Source organism: Nematolebias whitei, chromosome 12, assembly GCF_014905685.2.
Source record: "Nematolebias whitei isolate Nwh7 chromosome 12, NemWhi1, whole genome shotgun sequence".
NCBI lineage: Eukaryota > Metazoa > Chordata > Actinopteri > Cyprinodontiformes > Rivulidae > Nematolebias > Nematolebias whitei.
In genome coordinates this window covers 12,280,033-12,295,781 of record NC_056509.1, presented here as the reverse complement: position 1 = coordinate 12,295,781, position 15,749 = coordinate 12,280,033, and positions in this window count along the sequence as shown.

Genomic DNA, 15,749 nt, shown 5'->3' with positions numbered 1-15,749 from the left:
AGAGAGAGAGAGAGAGAGAGAGAGAGAGAGAGAGAGAGAGAGAGAGACGACTTGACAAAACTTTTATTTACATCATTTGGGGGACAACAACATCAAAAAAGGTCCAAACATCATTAACAGAAAGAGAAATAAAAAAAGGCATTAATTCATTAAAAAACACTTTTTTTTGTGTACAGTTAAAATACTTTACATAAAACCCAATATTATATTACAGAATACCAGCATTAAATATTATTATTCTTAAAAGGTAAGAATTAAAAAACCATCCTCCCTCAATGAACATAAAACCTGTTTAATGCCCCAGAAGTCTTTAAATGAGTTAAGATTGCTGGTGAGGGTGTAAAAAGCATGCTCTACTTTTAAACGGGCTGCAAGTAACCCTTTAAAGCTCTCAACCACATCAGTCCAGCCCCGGCCTACCATCTGGTTCTTTCTGGTCAACCATATAGCAAGTTTTGCTACCCCGAACAGAAAATTTATTAAGGTCAGGATCTTTTTCTTGCGTACAGTGTATTTTGGACCAAAGATAAAGAGAGGTAAAGAAAACTCTTCCCCAAGAGCTACCACCCACTCCTCTAAGAGTCCAAAGAGACCCACTAACCTTTGACATGACAGGACAAGATGTTCTAAAGTCTCAGTCTGGGCGCAAAAAGGGCACCCCTCCCCAGTGCTGGAGTCAAAGTGAGCTCTGTGTCTGTTCGTAGCTATGAGTCCATGTATTATCCTCCATTGAAGGTCAGCCACCCGTTTTTCAACTGGGGACTTATACAGGACCCTCCACCTGCCCTTAGGGGTGCAGTCTGAAGCAAAAACCTGAGTCCACCTCAACTCCCTAGTTACAGCCAAAGAGCGCAGGTTCAGCATCTTCACACAACTGAGGTAGAGCTGCTTTTTTCCACACAACTTAAAAACACCCATCTTTGGCGTTTCCATAGATAACAGCTGTCCCCTCTCTTCCTGCAGCTCTTCAAAAGCAGGACTTACCGTCAAAGAAGGAAAAACATACTCTGTGTCATTATTCCATTGGTCAGCATGAGCATGGTCTCCAATAAAAGCTCTCAGTGGCGCAGGCAGGCATAGCTTAACTTCTTCTATGATCTTTCTCAGTACTCTAGAAGACTGAATGCTTGTCATGTTCCCAAGCCTGTCCACAGGGGTCTTCACCAGATGACCAAGTTTAATAATGCCGGCTTCAACAAACTTGGTCCTGATGGTGGTTGAAGAAAGTGTGGACCCACTAATGGCTTTATTATAGATCAAAGGTTCCTCAAAAAGCCACATTCCTGGTCTAGGGTAAGGGTTGCGAGTGACCTTCAGTGTCTGCCGGGCATTGAGTACTGAAGAATAGAATGGTGCAAGTCCTGTTAGGTCCATTTTAGAGGACTCCATTAAGAATAGCTGCTTATCCAGTCCAAGTCGGCCCACCTTCCTCAGTAGCAGTTGGGCTAGGCCTAGCCAACGGTAACCGCAGCCATACAAGAGTCTTTGTGCTGTTTGTAGTCTGAAGGTTACCATTCTGGAGGTAGTATCCACAAGTCCTTGTCCCCCCTCCACCACTGGAAGGTACAAAATTGGTGCTCTCAGCCAGTGATGACCAGACCAGAAAAACATCACTAGGAGCCTTTGTATCTTTTCCAGAAGATTTGGAGGTGGAACCAGTACAGCAAGTCTGTGCCATAAAGTCGAGGCGACCAGATTATTCGCTATCAGAACTCTTCCCCTATAGGACAGCTGGGGTAGCAACCATTTCCATTTAGACAACTTGGCTTCCACCTTCTCCAGCACTCCCTCCCAGTTCTGTTTTTGGTAATCCTCAGTCCCCAAATAAAGCCCAAGTATTTTCATACCTACTCTCTCCCAGCTCAGACTGCCAGGAAGGTCGGGAATCCCTCTCACTTCCCATTTTCCAACCAGGCATCCATTACTTTTCCCCCAGTTTACCTTGGCTGAAGAGGCCTTTTCATTTATAGTAAGACACTTTCTTAGCTCCTGTATGTCTCCCTGACCTTGGACAAATATATTTATATCATCAGCATATGCTGACACCACAATGGGAGAAGCTAAAGTTGAATTTGTTAAAAAGAATCCCTTTAGTCTACTCCTCAGTCTATTCAAAAGAGGTTCAATGACTAGACTGTAAAGCTGGCTCAAACCTCCCCCTACCTTCACAGTGCAGCACGCCTCACTATACAAGAGCTTTATCCATGTCAAAAAAATTTCTCCCACACCAAAAGCTTGTAAAGTTGAAAAAAGAAAACCGTGATCTACACGATCAAAAGCTTTTTCTTGGTCAATGGATATAATACCAATTTTAGTGTCATATAATTTATGTAGATGAACATATGCTGATATATATTCATAAATTAAACGGATTCTTTCATTTTTCTGGACTGGATAATATCGTGCATTGAATAATTAAAAATGTAACATGAGACGTTAATTATCTTTGACCCATCAAAATGAACGTGGTCATTTATTTTCAGAATCAAAATTTTAACATCATACATTTACATTAATTGGCAAATTGGAAAATAACAACATGGCTAATTTAGCAAGTTTTACAAGGAGTAGACAATACGGCGATTGTTTTCTCACTTCCAGCAGTACAACAGACATTAACCATACAGCGATGGTTGAAAAACTTCACAACAGACATTTCTGGAAATATCTGGAATAATTTCTAGCAGACAGAAGAGTTTAAAGATTGAAGTTTAGAGGGAGGGAGATGGTGTGTGTGTGGGTGAAAAGTGTTGAACAGAACGGCACCCTCCATTCGACCCAGCTTTCCTCGGTACGCTCGGTAGTGAACTTGACTCATTACCTCTCTGACGATGAATCAGTGGAAGCGGAGCTCCAGTTAAGCTACCGGTCCAGCGTCTCCGTAGGATGGCAGAGAACCGTCCGGAGTGGTGGCGGGACTTCATCAACAACAGTTCACCTCACGAGTGGACTTCACATGAGTGGAGTCCTTCAGAAGTTCTACTCAGAGGTGGAAGATGTCATAATCCCCATAAGACTTGGAAGAGCTCTGGATCATGCTGGACTTCTGTTCTCCCAAACGACTGGAGCTGCAAACTCTCCACCCGACTCCGACTGGGTTGAACTAGGAAGTACCGACATTTAAAGAGCTCTATTTCCGGTTCACTTGGGAGTTTCTGATTGGTCGATGGACCAAAACAGAGGTGTGTTTTGTGATGTAAGGTGTTATGAAAAGTCAAGGAAAAATATTAAGATTGTTTAAAAACAGACAGAAGATATTATGAAGAACTCAGACTTCGTGGAGTCAATTCTCTAGTATCTTGCAGTAAAAGTTAAACATGACATTTCTTTTTCAGTAAACTTGCAGTTGACCGAAACTTGAACTTTGACCAACTTACACACTTGCTCATTGAAGACAGAAAATCAGACAATGCATCATTAACCTGATTTCTACTTTGAATGAGGATTAACAATCATTATTACTGTTTCACAGTTGATTTAAATGAGTAGTTCACTTCAACATTTGGAAATGGTTTGAACTAAACACAATTTGATTATCAAAACATTTGTAAAATAGTAATGATAATAGAAAAAAGAGTTCTTTCACTTGATCAATTCAAGAAAGAAAGTCTCAGGATGGGTCAACCTGTATTTCTGGATTCAAATCAATGAAATGACAGTTTCTGTCCCATAAGGTCCTTAAGGTCAGGATTTGACCTCAGGCCTAGTTCACTACATTTACATACCTCAAACACATCTCTTATTAAAAACAAGTTGTCTAAAATTGATCTACCAGGTACACAGTAGGATTGATCAGGGGCAATTAAAATTTCAATAAATAGTTTCAGCCTGTTTGATAAAACCTTAGAGAGAATCTTATAGTCCGTACATAAAAGAGCAACTGGTCTCCAGTTTTTTAAGAGAGTCAAGTCACCCTTTTTTGGCAGTAGGGAGAGAACTGCTCGCCTAGAAGAGGCAGGGAGCTTTCCTTCATTAAAACATTGTTTAAAAACGTCCAGAAGGTCTTGTCCTAAAACATCCCAAAAGTGTTTAAAAAACTCTGGTGGTAACCCATCTATTCCTGGAGCCTTTCCAGGTGCCATCTGGGATACAGCAGTAGTCAATTCGTTTAGGTTTAGATGTGAGTTCAGGGTCTCCTGATCTTCTGGAGTGAGGCAAGGAAGCCCCTGCAGAAGCTCCTCGGTACTGTCCACATCACAGCCAACTGGCTTGAACAAGTCCGTGTAAAAGTCCACAGCATGGTTCCTCAGCTCAGCTGGATCTGAGGTCAATTGTCCATTTGGGAGTTTAAGGCAGATTATTTGTTTCCTCTGAGCGACAGACTTCTCCAAGCTGAAGAAGAAAGACGTGGGTGCGTCCATTTCTTGTATATTTTTAAAACGGGCCCGGACTAAAGCTCCTTTGGCCCTCTCATGTAACAAAGAGCTCAGTTCAAGTCTTTTGGATTGAAGAGAAGTCTGTGAAGTTGATTTGGAGCTAGAAACATTCTTCAGATGTTTTATCTCTTCTTCCAGCTTCTGCACAGTTCTCTTAATGTCAGTGGTGGTACCGGATGAATCTTGCTGGCAAAAGACCTTACTCTGGGCCTTTCCTACTTCCCACCATTGAATAAATGTGGGGAAATCACATTTCTTTGATCTCCAGTTAATCCAAAACAACTTAAAGTTTTCACAAAAGACAGAATCATGCAACAATTTCACATTAAAATGCCAAAAGGATTGTTGTTTCACAGTAGATAAAAGAGTAATTTCTATAGAAATTAAATGGTGATCTGAGAAACCAACAGGAAACATCTGACAATTTAAAACACGTGTGATGATGGAACCAGAGACATAAAACCTGTCTAACCTTGCAGCACTAACTTGACCATCAGAAATTTTAACCCAAGTATACTGCCTGCTTGAAGGGTTTTTCATTCTCCAAGCATCAACCAGGTCTGCTTTCTTCAGCAGCTGAGACAGAAAACGTGCTGACCGAAGGTGTGGTTCTTCTCCAGTCCTGTCTAACTTAAAATCAGTGCAGCAATTCCAATCACCACCTAAGATAATAGTTTCCCCACAATCAATGTTTTTTAATTTAGCATCCAGAGTTTTAAATAGCCCCTCCCTTTCTAAGCCCTGGTTGGGAGCATAGACATTGATGAAATGAAAAATAAAATCCTCTATCTGCGCTTTCACCAATAAGAGTTTGCCCTTTACAAACTCAGTGCACGAGATAATTCTTATATTTAGGGCAGAAGAAAACAAAATGGCAACCCCAGCACTAAAATTTGTCCCATGGCTAAGGGCATATTGTCCCCCCCACCATAAACCCCAGTCTATTTCATTCCCACCATCACTGTGAGTTTCCTGCAAAAAAACGACATCTAGCCTTTTTTTGTTTAATAGTTTCCGATATTAAAGCTCTCTTGTGTGCATCTCTTCCCCCGTTTATGTTTAGAGAGGCCACCCTTAAACCCTTCATGTGAGGAGAGAAAAGAGCAGATGTGAGGCAGATGAGAGCAAATGCACACAAAAAAACAGGCAAATTATGTTTGATCATGATGTTATCTGGAAAGTTTCATTTTCTTTGCCAATTTTGTTCGAGCTGTTGTTAAATTCTTCCTTAATAATGTGACATGTTTTTTTAGGCGATAACGTTTTTTTTCATCTAATAAGTCCAAGCTTACAGTTTTCCGATACATAGAGACTGACTTAATGAATTTTTCAACATCAGGAAAATGTTCCTTGATGTCAACTGAGCGGCCATAAGTTTCATCCAGGAACTCATTAATCTCCCCCAGAGAGTACAGGCTCTCAGTGTTAGAGATACTGCCAGCCACAGAGACACAGTCTGAATCAGTTTCATATTCATTCTCTTCAGCCACTTTATCAGTCTGATCATCAGACCTCATCACCTGCACCTCCATACTGCTTGACTTAGACATGTCCTGTTCAGGTTGTTCAACAATAATATTCTTTGTTTTTTGTTTTGCCTTTAGAGAGGGGTCAGTAACAACTTTTAAGACTTCACCACTGGTGTCAGCATTACATATTAATCCAGCAGATTTTCCAGTTAATGCCTCAGTAATTGACATTTCAGGTGTGTAGACATCAACAAGTGGAGTTACTGAGCTCTTGAGCTCACATACTGATTCAACTTTACCGTGAACTTCATGACTTGTGCTCATGAAGCTGTCAGCGGGCGCGGGGGGATCGCCCCCGGCCGCCGCAGAGCTGCGTACGGCCGTGGCGTCCACAGCCCCGGAAGCCGCGGAAAACCCGTTCCCGGAGGCTGCAGGAACGGCGGCCTCAGCCGAACCGCCAGCCTCAGCAGAATCCATCACGGATTCAGCCTCCATGACTGCAGGAGGGGCAGCTTCAGAGCGTGCCCTCCTCTCATCGCTTTCTCCCCCCTCCTTAGCAGCCGCGTCTTTCACAGTGAGCCCCCCCGCCTGCTGACGGTGGGGGCATGCGATGCGTTTGTGACCCACATCCCCACATTCAAAACATTTCATGCTGCCTGAGCTAGCATACACCATGTAAGCTCCGTCACCGTGCTTCACCCGAAAAGAAACCTCCAGTGTGTGCGTGGGTGAATCCAGAAACATGGACACCTGTCTGCGCAGTGATTGCACGTGTTTCAGCCTGGCGTCCCTGCAGCCCAGACTCACGGCCCGGAATCCACTCGCCATCCTCCCGAAGCATCTCAGCTCCTGCTCCAGTGCCTCGTTAGGAATAAACGGAGGGACCCCGGACACCGTGATCCGGGTGGAGGGCAACGCCAGAGGCGAAACCGGCAAAAACTCATTATTTAATGTGATTCCACTCTGAATGAGCTCAGTCACAAATGTTTGTTGCTTCAGGAAAACAACCACACCCTTATTCATTTGAGACGCATAAGTGATATTATTATTCCCAACCTGCTCTCCGACCGCCAGTAGCACCTGCTCCACTGTGGTGTTGGGCTGCGGCACCACCCTCACCCCGTGCCCCAGTGACAGGGATGGCACCTCCGAGGACGCCATCCCCGCTACAAAACTGCCCGCCGAGCGGACGTGAAACTCACAAACACTCACACAAACAAGACAAACAAACAAACATACAAAACACACTTGTTTGTAGAAGAATCAATAGAAAAAAGTTTGAAAACTCTCAGACTCACTCCCGTTCAAACTCACCACACGCCATCCCACAGAGAGAGAGAGAGAAAGAGAGAGAGAGAGTAAAGAAACAAATAGATCAGAAAACCCTGGGAACCAAGAACATAGAGAACACAAAGAGATCCAAAGAGCAGCCAGGAAACCATCCAACCTGGGGCAAAAAGTTCAGACGGGTGGCCGGGAGACCGTCCTGCATGGGAAAGTAGTTCACGGGATCTGTAACAGGTGCAGGGACCACGAGATCTGCAGCAGGTGTAGAGAAAATGGGGTCGGCAGCTAGTGTAGACACAGAGGCTGCAGCTAGTGTATAGTATAGACTATGGAGGCTTTAGCTGGTATAGAGACCAGGGAGGCTACAGTTGGAATAGAGACCAGTGAGGCTGTAGCTGGCATAGACACAAGGGAGGCTGCAGCTGGTGTAGAGACTAATAAGGCTACAGCTGGCGTATAGACCAGGGACACTACAGTGGGTGATGCTACCACAGGGAATGCAGTGGATGTGGAACCCTCAGGATTCATGGAACCCTTGTGAGACATAGAACACTTGTAAGGAGTGGAACCCTCAAGAGGCATGGAAACCTCTGGAGACACAGGACTCTGGAGACTCAGGACCTTCTGGACACTCAGAGATAGGACACTCTGTAGACTTGGAGACCTCTGGAGACTTGAGGATCTGTGGAGACTTGGGGACCTCTGGAGAATTGAGGACCTCTTGAGATGTGGGAACCTCTAGGGACATGGAAACACAATGACTCAATGGTTGTCACTGTTGCCTCATAGCAATCAGGTCCTGGGTTCCATCCCCAGTTGGACCTGAGGTCTTTCTGTGTGGAGTTTGCATGTTCTTCTCATGCTTACGTGGGTTTTCTCTGGGTATTCCAGTTTCCTCCCACAGACCAAAACACATGCATGTTAGGCTGCCTTCAGGCCCAGGCCTCCCAAGCTAAAGAGATCTGTGATCTCATTGAGATTTGCGTGGTTAAATAAAGGTTAATACTAAAATCCTAGAGACGTGGGAACCTCTGAAGATGTGTGAACTGCAGGAGATTCTGTACATACCGGAGACTCTGGACCCACAGGAGACCCTGGACTCACAGGAGATGAAGAGGAGTAGAGAGAGGTGTCTTCCAGAGACATCTCAGAGGAAGAGTGAGAGGTGTCCTCCTGGACCCTCTGAGGAGGAGTGATATGCATCCACCTGGACCTTCTCAGGAAGAATGAGAGGTGTCCTCCAGGATCTTCTCGATCACATAGGAAGCAGGTGAGTCGTCGCAGTCAACACCCACGGAGACACAGAAAAAAAGGTGAGTCTTTGCAGTAGACACCTATGGTGACATGAGGAGCAAATGGGTTGCCACAGCCTAAACCCACGGAGCCGCAGGACCCCGGTGGGTCATCACTGCTGACACCCATGGAAACACAGCAAGACAAGTGTGTCTACTGAGGAGGACTTGGCTGCTTTGTTGGCTGAGCAGATTTTAGCTGTTCTGTCGGCTGAGTAGGATTCTGCTGCTTCGTCAGCTGGGCTGGACTCAATGGCGGTGGAACATGAAGGTCATTGGATCAGAACTGGGTCTATCTTTGACCCATCCTGCGGCAGCGGTGTGAGCTGGGACTTGGGGTGAACCAAAGCTCATCTTCGGGCTCAGGATCCTTCTCTGATTGCCACACAATAAACTAGAGTGACCAGCGAGGAGGCTGAGAGGAGGAAAAAATGTGCTTGATAGCCAGGCAATTTCCTTGGAGCTAAGACCACCTCCTGTCTTCCTCTTCCAGCAGAAGAGGTGAAGGGAGGATCTTCACATTTGGACTGCAGTGTCGCTGTTGCTGGGCGGTTCTGACGTTGAATGCGCACAACTGGATGATGGACCACTCATCCTGCGCTTGCTTCCACCGGGCAGTTTGAGCAGATTCTTGGGTCAGCAAAAACGGTTCAATTGTGTCATCTGTGAGCCAGTTACTCAGCCAAAGTTATATGCCTGCTGGGTTCAGGTTGGTACATGGATTCTGTCATATCTGTTGCTAGTTTGAACCCAAATGCAGATAGCACTCAGCGGACTCAATATAAAAGCACTTAAACCAGACAAAACAACAGCTGATGTGGCAGCAAAACTCACAACTTAAATGAGGTGATATGGAGGGAGACAGGACATGAAGCCAAGGAGGAACAATCCACGGGCAATGAGAAGAGAACATCCATCCATCCATCCATCCATCCATTATCTTTACCCGCTTATTCCATTTTGGGTCACAGGGGTCGCCGGTGCCCATGTCCAGCAATCAGAAGAGGACAATACAAAGGAAAAAAAAGAGCACCTGGGATTGACAATGAAGGACACCTGGGGTGAATAGGGGAGGGGACAGGTGTGTAGGAACTGGAAAAATACAGGGGTGACAAGCAAAACACACCAATCTTCACTGTGTGGATGGATCAATGAGGGCACAGATTGTGTTATACAACCAGAAACTGGGTTATTTTAATTGAAGGAATGATAAAAAAAAACACAAGCAGATTACTACACACACTGTAGAATGGAAAATAAAATGTGTTTTGAACAAAAAGGGGGCAGAAAAAGTTTTTTAGGAAACTTTTAAATAAATTTTGATTGTTTTTGTGTAAATTAAAGAAATATACATTGTTTTTTCTAACTGGATTATTGAGCATGCATCAGGATATTGTTTTTTTTCCATTCAGTAATGGTTACATCAAATTAATTTGATTAATTTAATTCTTCTCACCTCCACAGGCCCAATGGTTTATGATGTGGTTCTTGACCTGCACATCCCAGTCTCCAGTGTCATGAATTTTACTGAGATCAGAAACAAGCTGCAAAATGTCTTCTTCCCCTTAAACATCTCACAGTCTTTGAATATAATAGACATAAACATCACCACAAGTAAGAACACCTGTTTAATAGTTGTTTTATCTGAATGGGTTTATTTAAGGGTAATTAGTATTTACAGTGTTCCATTTCAACTTTGTTTAAACCTCTTTATCAGTCTGCTCTCCAAGCTCTGAAGAACTCCAGTGTCAGTGTGAAGATGGTTTTGCTTGGCCTTGTGACATGTGCAGCAATAATTCATGCAGTAATGTCAGCAGTCAGATCTGTTCATGTGTGAAAGGACTTCCTGAGAACGACTTCTGTCAACCAATCACAAGTAAGCATACTGTTTTGAAGATATGACAGTAAAATGATTTATTTCTCAAGAAACAGGTCTGTAGAATCACAAGCATATTGTCTGAAGATATTGTCTGTTTCATAGGTCTCCCTCTGTGTCCAACACCTACTCCAGGTATGTAAACATGTAGATGTGAATTATAGTTCAAAATAACTGCTGCTCTACTTAAAAAAGAAAGGTCAGAAACAAGCGATTTATCTGCTGATGAGCTCAGACATAAAAACCGAACTGATCTGAGATTATTTGAAAAGGTGCTTTTAGGTTTAAGAGTTTGTGCGACTGTAATAAATGGCAAAGCACATCAGATACATTCAATTTTTTTAAACATCTTTTTTCAATCTTATTTTGGTCTAAACTGACATAAAATTGTCTGTATTTAAATCATAATGTAGATACTAAATACTAGAAACTTTATTCAAAAACATGCGCACCTCCTTTATGTGTATAATAAATTGAGATTCAAATGGTTCACTAAAAGTCAGATTAAGCAAACAGGTAAACTGACCCTCCTGGTGCCCTGGGGTCATTTTGACCCAATGGCAGCAGGAGGGTTAAAGTTACAAAATTACACACAGTTTGTAAGCTTTAATCTGTAAGAGATGAGGAGGAGGGGACAGATCAGAGATTCACTTCAAACAACTTTACTTGATTACACCTAGAGTTCAGTTTTATCTCAGAATGAGTGAATAATTCAACAATTCAGTCTGTTGATACAAAGTGTCTGCAGAAGGTTAGGTTCTGTTCGCAGTCATCTAACAAGTGGCACAATAACTGAGTCTGAATTATATTTCTTTCAGAAGGTACACACAGGAAACAAACTCTGCAACAAATGTATCCTTACTTAAACCTTTGAATATTTTGAAACTGTCAGTAACCAGCTTGAATTGATCTTTTATTGATTCTGACCTATTTTTAACTCACAGTGTTATCAACGACAACAACAACAACAACATCTATGCCAGACACATCTCCCTCTCCAACTTCTGGTACAGTACAATGTATGAATGTCTGTTAGGACTGTAAAGGCTCGTGTAGTCTTCATGTGATGGTTTGGTACAGGTGTTATGGAAGGATACAGTGAACTGATGAAAAAGGGGCTGAGATGGTGTAGGCGTAGGGTAGCCGACTCGGGACCCTAAGGTCCTGGGTTTGATCCCCGGTTAATGCACATCTTGTGGTGTCTCTGAGCAGGACACCGACTTTGCTCCCCCAGTATCTTACGTAGCTGCCCACTGCTCCACCTGGGTGCATCCCAGATGTGATGGGTTAAATGCAGAGAGCCAATTTCATCTTTGTATGGAACATACCTGTACATGGAAACCATCAATGATATGGAGCATTTTAAATATAATCTTAATGCCTTTTTATTCAGGCAGGCTTTTAATACCTAGTAGTTATTTGACAATCTCACTATGTTTTAATTGTTTATAATTTTCACTGGCTGATTTTTTTATTCTTAATTGTTTGTTTTTAACTTCTGTAATGTGCAACACTTTGTGCACCTTTTGGCTGCTGGAAAGGGCTCTATAAATAAAGTTTGATTGGGGCGGCGTTGGCTGAGTGTTTAGAGCAGTCGTCCTCCAATGAAAGGGTTGGGGGTTCGAATCCACCAGCAGTCACATGCCGAAGTGTCCCTGGGCAAGACACTGAACCCCTCATAGCTTCCGATGTGTGTCCCATCGGTGTTTGAATGTGATAAAACTCTGATTAGTCTCTTTAGAATGATTTGTTCAATTAGCTTTGTAGAGATTAGAAATCTAGTAGAGTGCTGTGTGGATGGGTAAATGAGGACACAGATTGTAGTGTAAAGTGCTTTGAGTATCTTGAAATAAGAAAGAAAGGCACTATATAAGTACAGTCCATTTACAGTCCATTGATTGATTGATTGATTGATATAATGATGACAACACATAGCACTTTAATAGTGTTTATTAAAAATACATGAGTCACAGTCTGACAACAAGAGAGTCAGTTGTTCGATTCACTAGCATGCAGTCACGTGTGAAAGTGAACTCCTCATTGCCTCTGATGTGTGCCCTATTTGTGTATGAATGAGTTCTGAAGCAGTGATTAGACTCCATACAATGATCTATTCAGACTAGCTTTGTAGAGATTTAGTAGAGTGCTCTATGTGTCATGATCTGTTGCTAGTTTGAACCCAAATGCAGGCAGGACACGTTGGACTTGGGAATAAAGCAATAGTACTTGTTTAAACTGCACAAAAACAGCTGATGTGAAAACAAAACTTACATCTCTTATATGAGGTGACATGGATGGAGACAGGAAATGACTCCAAAGTGGAATAATACAAGACAATGAGAAGAGGACAGGACACAGAATAAATAGGAACACTCGTGATTGAAAAGGAAGGACACCTGTGGTCATTAGGGTAGGGTGCATATGTGTAGGAACCATAAAAACACAGGGGTGACAAGCAACTCACACCAATCCTCACAGTAACACCCCCACCACCCACAACCCAACGTTGGCCCCTGACATCCTAGGTTGTTTTCACACCTGATAGTCCGGTAGACTCGGTTCGGTTAGGGACCAATATTCATGACATTTTGTTTACAATTGAGCTGGTGCGTTTGCATTCACACTGCGTGCAGTCAAGCCAATCTGTTGAACCAACCTATTCCCCCGCTCGCCTGTGGGGGTGCTGCACCAAAAACTACTGAAAGAAACAACACAAAAACCTCTGAAGACATTTCTTCTTCTTCTGGAAATAAAAACAAAAACGGAGTGGCTTCAAGTTTTAGCAGTTTTAGGAGTTATATTTTGTCATTATTCAAAAATGGACTCAGCATGAGCAGAAGATGAGTCAGAAGACCATGGAGAAAATTGTTTTTCATACAAGGCAGCTGACGACTCCATATAAGGTAAGAGAAATGTGTGTTTGCCCTGCGCTGTACTCCACTTCTTGCTTGTGGAGCGGTGCCCGGTCTGTTTACATTCACACCACACTCGAACCACACTGGAGTTCTCTTCTACCGGTCCGAGACCTAGGTTTTAGCCTGGGCCAGTGTTCGCCTTTTTGTTCCATGACAGAGTTTGATGGCGCATTCACACCTCCCCAAACAAACCGGACTTTCTAGGAAAACGAGCTAGAGTTCAATTAAAGCGGACTAAACAGGGCTGGTGTGAATGCACCCCTAAAATCCTTCTACCTATCTCAGGTAGGAGGAGGGGGGAAACCAGATGGAGGGCATAAGCAGAAACAAGGAGACAGAGAGAAAAGAAACCAATAGACCAAAAACCCCAAGAACCAAGAACACAGAGAACACAAAGAGATCCAAAGAACAGCCAGGAAACCATCCAATCTGACAGGAGGAATGCCAGGATCTGCCGTCAGGACTGTTGAACCCAAGTGCAGGAAGATGACAAGGAGGCCCGAGGTAAAAAGATCAAAATATTTATTCTCAAAAAAAAAATCAAAAGGCTGACGGGGCAGCCACTTACTGGTACTGAGAACAGATCAGAGCAGACATGACGGGAGACAAACCAAGACACCATCGAAGGACAATCTGGAGACAAAGACAAGACACAGAGGAACTGAATATATACACAGACACTGATTGGGATGACAGACACCTGCAGTGATTAACATGAGACACAGGTGAGATGGGCTGAACACAAGGAGGAAAAAAAGAGCTGAACAGGAAATGTGAGGAAACAGACAGAGACGGGACAAATACCCTACAGTAGCCCCCACTCAAGGGATGGCTCATGACATCCCTAAGACAAGCTGCATTCAACTTGGGTGGGAGGCGGGACAAAAGAGAACAAGTAGACACAGGACCAAAACAACAAAAAAACAGCAGGAATAAACCCTGGGAAACACCAAACACAAAGACCCCGGATCCCATCCCCGAGTAAAGGTGGACGGTCAGGAGACCATCTAGGGCAGGACCAGTACTCAGGAGGGCGACCAGGTGACCTTCCTGATGAGGCAAGAGATCGGGGGGCGGCCAGGAAACCATCCACCCTCAGGCCATGGTTTCAGTGGGTTACCAGGGGACCGTCCCTTCCCGGGTAGTAGAGGAGTCCATCTCTGCCTACCTGGACTCAGGTAGATGAGGACCTCCAGAACCAAACCAGGGGTGAGGACTTCTGCAGGTGGGTCGAGAACAAAGACCACAGGCGAGCCGGGGACGAAGACCACAGGCAAGCCCGGAGTGAGGACCTCCAGAGACGAACCAGGAGTGGAGACATCGAAAGACTGGCCATGGGTGCAGCAAGGCGAGGACCCTGAGCTCTTTGCAGACTGAAGATCTTTTGTGGTAGACTTAGGAGCGAGGACCTCTGGAGACAAGCCGGGAGCAAGGACCTCAGGAGACGAGCCGGGAGCAAGGACCTCTTCAGGCGGGCCAGGAGCGAAGACCTTAGGTGAGCCGGGATCTTCTGCAGTTGAGCCTAGATCTTCTGCGGTCGAGCCGGGATCTTCTGTGGTCAAGCCAGGAGCAAGGATCTCGGGCGGACCAGGAACGAGGACCTCAGCCGATGAGCCAGGAACGAGGATCTCAGGCAGACCAGGAACCATAACTGTAGTAGGAGAGGCAGGAGACTAGACTGCAGCTGTAGAGCCAGGAGTCAGGGCTGCAGCTGAAGAGTCGGGAGCCGAGACTGGGGCTGCAGCCAGTGGAGGTGGGTCCAGAGCTGCAACCGGTGGAGATGGGTCCAGAGCTGCAGCCAGAGAGTCGGGAAATGGAACCAGGACTGCAGCAGGAGAGCTGGGAATCTCTGCAGAAGCAGGGATCAGAGCTGCAGGGACAGGGGCCGGAGCTGTAGCTCCAGAAGATGAGGTCAGTGCTACTGTAGCAGGTGGTGGTGTTTGGGCTGCTGCAGCAGGTGGTGGAGTTTGGCTGCTGTAGCAGGTGGCAGAGTCTAGGCCGCTGCAGCAGGTGGTGGAAAAAGAGTTGCAGCAGGAGATGGAGGAGTGTCAGCCTGGACCTCCTCGTGGCTGGGCGGACCAAGATACATCGCCACCAGAGAAGCTTGCCACCGTTCCAGCTCCTCCAGTGAGGGAGGGCTGTACTGCTCCTCCGACAAGTGTGGGCATGGGTTCCTCTCCCCCAGCGGACTCCCCCCTTGCTCCTCCAGTGAGCGAGAGCTGGACTGCTCCTCTCGTGGACACGGGTACCTCCCCCCCAGCGAAATCTTCCGCCGTTCAACCGGCAACCGAGGGCTGGACTTCCCCTCACCTGCGACGCTCTCTCCTCTTTGCGCTGGATTCGGGGAGGACCAGCTGTTCGCCCCCCTCTCTCAGACGATCATGCAGGACAGCCAGGAGGAGAACGAAGAGGAGGTGGGCAGCGGTGGGCAGCGGTGGGCAGCGGTGGGCAGCGGTGGGCAGCGGGGTGCAACAGCATTACGAGCAGATGAGGAGGAGTGAGACGGAGAGGCTGAGGACATGGGTTTAAAGGTC